Source organism: Canis lupus, chromosome X (genome assembly GCF_048164855.1).
Source record: "Canis lupus baileyi chromosome X, mCanLup2.hap1, whole genome shotgun sequence".
Lineage (NCBI taxonomy): Eukaryota > Metazoa > Chordata > Mammalia > Carnivora > Canidae > Canis > Canis lupus.
In genome coordinates, this window is record NC_132876.1 from 31,403,551 (window position 1) to 31,408,877 (window position 5,327).

Consider the following 5,327-nt stretch of genomic DNA (forward strand, 5'->3'; position numbering starts at 1 on the left):
GGCTCAGTTATCCTATGATCTTAACTCTTATCCACATTCTTCTGACTTTATCTGGAGGTGAATCCCTTCTAGACTCCATCTGCTCTTGCCTCAGCAGGGGCTTGTGCCTTTCAGTTGTCTCCTCTGAATAACATTTCATCCTCACTTTTGGTCTTTTCGGAACTTCCTTCATCTGATAAAACTTTTTAAAAATATTTGTGGACAAAATTACGGTGGTAGTGAAAACATCAATGCTTACCAGGAGTTCAGGGAGAAGGGGGAAAGGATGAACAGGTGGAGCATAGAGCATTTTTAGGGCAGTGAAAATATTCTCTATGATCCTATAATGGTGTACACATGAAATATGCATTTTTCAAAATGCATAGAACTATACAGCACAGAGTAAGCCCTATTGTAAACTATGGACTTTGGTGAATAATATGTATCAATACTGGTTTATCAGTTGTAACAAATGTACCTGACTAATGCAAGATGTTAATAGGGGAAACTGTGAAAGAGAGAGAGAAGACATATATATATATATGAATGATTAACTGAGAGTTTAACAAGGAACAGGCCTATTCCATCTCACCACAAAATAAATTTCATCACTAAAAGTGAGACAACCAGATATGATGTGCCTTCTGATCGATGCAATAGAATGTACACAGCACCACTTACAAAGTATTTTTGCCAAAAGCAGTGAGCCTAAAACAAATAAATCTTCTAGTCTAGAACTAAACACCAATATAGGAAATAAAAGAGATAGAGGAACAAGTTAAACAGTACCAGAAGGAGGTAATCAGCCTAACACAGAAAGCAGGGCACTTTGAGAAATAAATGACCCAATTTCTCCAATAGTATGGTGTCTTACTTAGTTCAGGCTGCTCTAACAGAGTATAATAGATTGAGTGGCTTATAAACAACAGGAACTTCTATCTCACAGCTCTGGAGGCTGAAGATCAAGACGGAGGTGTCAGCAAGGTTGGGTTCTTGGTGAAGGCCTGCTCTCTGGTTACAGACAGCCATCGTCTTGCAGTGTCCTTACAGGGTAGAAGGGGCGAGAGAGCTCTTTGAGGTATCTTTTATAAGGACACTAATCCCATTCATGAGGGCTCTACCCTCAGGACCTACTCACCTACCAAAGACTCCACCTCCGCATACACATCACACTAGGGGCTAGGATTTCAACATAAGAATTTTGTGGGGAAGCACAAACATTTAGGCCTTATACATGGGGAAGAAAAAGAAGAGGGGAAATTGTTGTAGAATAAAAAAGACTTCAGAAACATGGCCATAAAATGAATTGTGCGGCTGTCATTTGGAACTTGCCTCAAAATAATCATTTTTTGAGAACACCGGAGAAATCGAATATAGGCTGGGTATTAGATCATATTAATGCATTATTGTTCATTTTGTTAGAAGTGATAATGTCATTGTAGTTATATTTTAAAAGTCCTTATTTGTTTTTAAAAAGTTATTTAAATTACATATATCTGTGTTTGTATATATGCACAGGCCTACACACACATACGCTATTCATGTGTGTGTACCCATACAAATACATACAAAATTAAAAAAACAAACAAACATTGATTCTGGGTGCCTGGGTGGCTCAGTCAGTTAAGCATCCGCCTTCAGCTCAGGTCGTGATCCCAGGGTCCTAGGATGGAGCCCCAAATCCCGCCCCCTGCTCAGCAGGGCGTCTGCTTCTTCCTTTCCATTTTCCCCACCCCCTGCTCATGCCCCCCCTTCTCTGTCTCTCTCTCAAATAAATAAATAAATAAATAAATAAATAAATAAATAAAATCTTTTTTCTTTTTTTAAAGATATTGATTCTAAGAGTGGAAAGGTTAGGTATTAGTTGAAATTGGTTGAAGAGCAACTTTTTTTTCTTAGCTTGGTTACTAGAGCACATGAATGCTTTAGCAGCAGAGACAGATACAGAAGTAACTCAAGACTTTGGTATTAGGTTAAAGGAAGTTGGTGACAAAAAGCACTGTACTCACAAATACACTGATTGGAAAACCTCCATGAAAATAGATGGCCAGTAAAACAGAGACTTTAAAAAAGTCTTGTCATACAGGCTGGAAATCAATAGAGCTTCTAATCCCAAAGCTTTCTTTCCAGAAGTTGGTAAGGGAAATTCAAAATAGATTTGAGCCTCCTGAGTGTAGCCATAGTGTACTTCAGAAAGCTGGTGAAGCACACATGGTGTTCTTATTCAAAGATTTTAACCTGTGAGTCATCTGTGATAAGAGTCTCTATCATGCCCTAAGATTCCCTATTAGCCTGCTCAATATGGTGGGAAAGAGCTTAGTTAGGGCAATTTTTTATGGTGTTAAACAGTAAATTATGCAAATATTTTGTTTTTAACTTGTGCTTTTTTGGCAATAAAATGTTTATATGCTGCATTTGAACTTAAGTCACCCCATTGTTTATTCAAGATGAATGAAAAGTGACTGTAGAGATCCAGGGAAGTGAGCACTGTTGTTCAAGAGTTTCAAACTGCTCATCTACAAAACAAATGAGTGATACTTCTTGCTCCTCATAATGCCTGTTTCCGTACATTCGTGAATTGTTGGTTTGCAATCACAATACTAGAACTGATTAAATGTGTAGAAGGCCCTTTTGCAATTACATTGCTTATGGCTTAATCCAAGTATTTAATAACTGAAGTTGCTAAAAAAAATGAACCTCATCCTGAGTAAGCATCTAGATCCAACTACACATTTACAGGAAACACAGAAGACAGTGGAACATGTTAAACGATACCATGGGAAAGTTTTCAGCAGAACCTGGGCTGTGGAAAACTCTACTAAACAAAGAACCAGTTTCTTCAACAGATAAATTGTGAAGAATAAAAAGATAGGAGAGGGGATCCCTGGGTGGCGCAGCGGTTTGGCGCCTGCCTTTGGCCCAGAGCGCGATCCTGGAGACCCAGGATCGAATCCCACGTCAGGCTCCCGGTGCATGGAGCCTGCTTCTCCCTCTGCCTGTGTCTCTGCCTCTCTCTCTCTCTCTCTGTGACTATCATAAATAAATAAAAATTTAAAAAAAAAAAGATAGGAGAGGAAACTATAAGTTAAAAGAATACAAGAAACATATCAACTATTACCATGTATGGACCTTCTTTGCATTCAAACAAGCAAACAGAAAAAAAATATGACATTTATGTCATATTTTATTCCATATTCATGAACTGGAAATTTAAACATGAGTGAATATTTGATTATATTAAAGACTAATTTAGATATACTTATATATAATTTATATATAATTTATATATAGCAGGTCTTCCTGCTATCCAAAAGTAGAGTGTTGAACAAAACTATGAACAATAAGAAAACAAACAATACAATTTTTAAATGGCCAAAAGACATGAACACACATTTCACCAGAGGATATACAGGTGGTATATTACTTTTCCAGAGCTGCTGTAACAAAGCAACACAAACGTGGTGGCTTAAATAACAGAAATTTATTCTCTCAAAAAAAAAAGAAATTTATTCTCTCATAATTTTTGAGGCTAGAAGTCCAAAATTAAGGTGTCTGCAAGGTCATGCTCTCTCTGAAGGCTCTAGGGGAGGATCCTTCCTTGCCTCTTCCCAGTTGCTGGTGATTGCCAGCAATCCTTGGCTTACCTTAGCTTGTGGCAACATAACTCCAATCTCTGCCGCCGTCTCTACATGCTTGTCTTCCCTCTGTGTATGTACAAGTAGTCACCCCTTTTCTGCGGTTTGCCTTCCACAGTTTCAGGTACCCCTGGTCAACCACAATCCAGAAGCAGATGATCCTCCCTCTGACACAGCGTCAGAAAGTCAATAGTAGCCTAACACGATGTCACAAGCCTACGTAATTCCTCTCATTTCATCTTACCAATTCACATCATCACAAAAGTGAGTACAGGACAATAAGATATTTTGAGAGAGAGAGAGAGACCACATTCACTTAACTTTTATTACAGTATACTATTAAAATTGTTCTATTATTATCGCTGTTAGTCTTTCATGTGCCTAATTTATAAATTAAACTTTATCATAGGTATGTACATATAGGAAAAAATATAGTACATAGTACATACTATTCATGGTTTCAGGCATCCTCACAGGTCTTGGAACATATCCCTCACAGATAAGGGCAGACCACTATGTGTGTCCAAATTTCTCTCTTTTTTTTAATCAGACTTGTTTTTATAAACTTAAAAATATGGAATGCTTCACGAATTTGTGTGTCATCCTTGCGCAGGGACCATGCTAATCTTCTCTGTATCATTCCAATTTTAGTATATGTGCTGCCGAAGCGAGCACAAATTTCTCCTTTCTTATAAAAACATCAGTCATTAGATTAGGGCCCACCCTAATCCAGTATGACCTTATCCTAACTTGATTACATCTGCAAAGACCCCAATTCCAAGTAAGGTCTCATTCACAGGTTCCAGGTGAACATGAATTCAGAGGGGACACTAGTCAACCAGTATAGATGGCAAATAAACACATCAAAGATGCTCAACATTATTAGTTATTTAAAAAATACAAATTAAAACCACATGCCTATTAGAATGGCTACAATAAAAATAATAATAATAAACTCTGACAATATCAAGTACTTATAAGGACAACAATTTCTTATAAAGTTAAATACCTTCCATGTGACCCAGAAATTCCACTTTTAGATTCTTTTTTTTAAGTAACTCTGCACCCAATGCGAGGAGTGAACTCAACCCCGATGTCAAGAGTTGCATGCTCTACCAACTGAGCCAGCCAGGGGGCCCCCCACTTCTAGATATTTACACAAAAGAAATTAAAATTTATGTTCCAACAAAAACTTATGCACAAATGTTCATATCAGCTTTATCCATAATAGTTTTATTTGGTAACAACCCCCAAGTCCTTCAATGGATGAAAGGACAAACTGTGACACATCCATACGATGTGATACTACTTACTAAAAAAAAGAGCATAAGGGAACATTTAGGGGTAATGCAAATGTTCTATATCTTAATCATAGTGATGGTTATACAAATGTATTAGTTTTTCAAAACTTAATAGATGCTACAGTAAAAGAAGATAAATTATACCTCAATAAATCTATTTTTAAAATAACAGAACTGAGGGGTGCCTGGATGGCTAAATCACTTAAGCATCTGACCTTGATTTCAGCTGAGGTCATGATCTTGGGGTCCTAGGATCGAGCCCCATGTCAAGCTCCAAGCTCAGTGAGGAGTCTGCTTGAGGATTATTTCCCTCTCCCTCTGCCCCTCCTCTGTCTCTCTCCCTCTCTTTCTCCCCCTCTCTCTAAAATAAAAATAAATATATTTTTAAAAGAATAGAACTGAAGGAATATAT

General features: G+C 37.5%; 1 non-coding gene across 1 annotated transcript; it reads right to left on the reverse strand.

Moving 5' to 3' along the window:
- Positions 1–4,182: 4,182 nt before the first annotated feature.
- Positions 4,183–4,289, reverse strand: LOC140628992 (U6 spliceosomal RNA). Its single transcript, XR_012026881.1, has one exon. It is a non-coding gene; the product is annotated as a U6 spliceosomal RNA (small nuclear RNA).
- Positions 4,290–5,327: the final 1,038 nt, after the last annotated feature.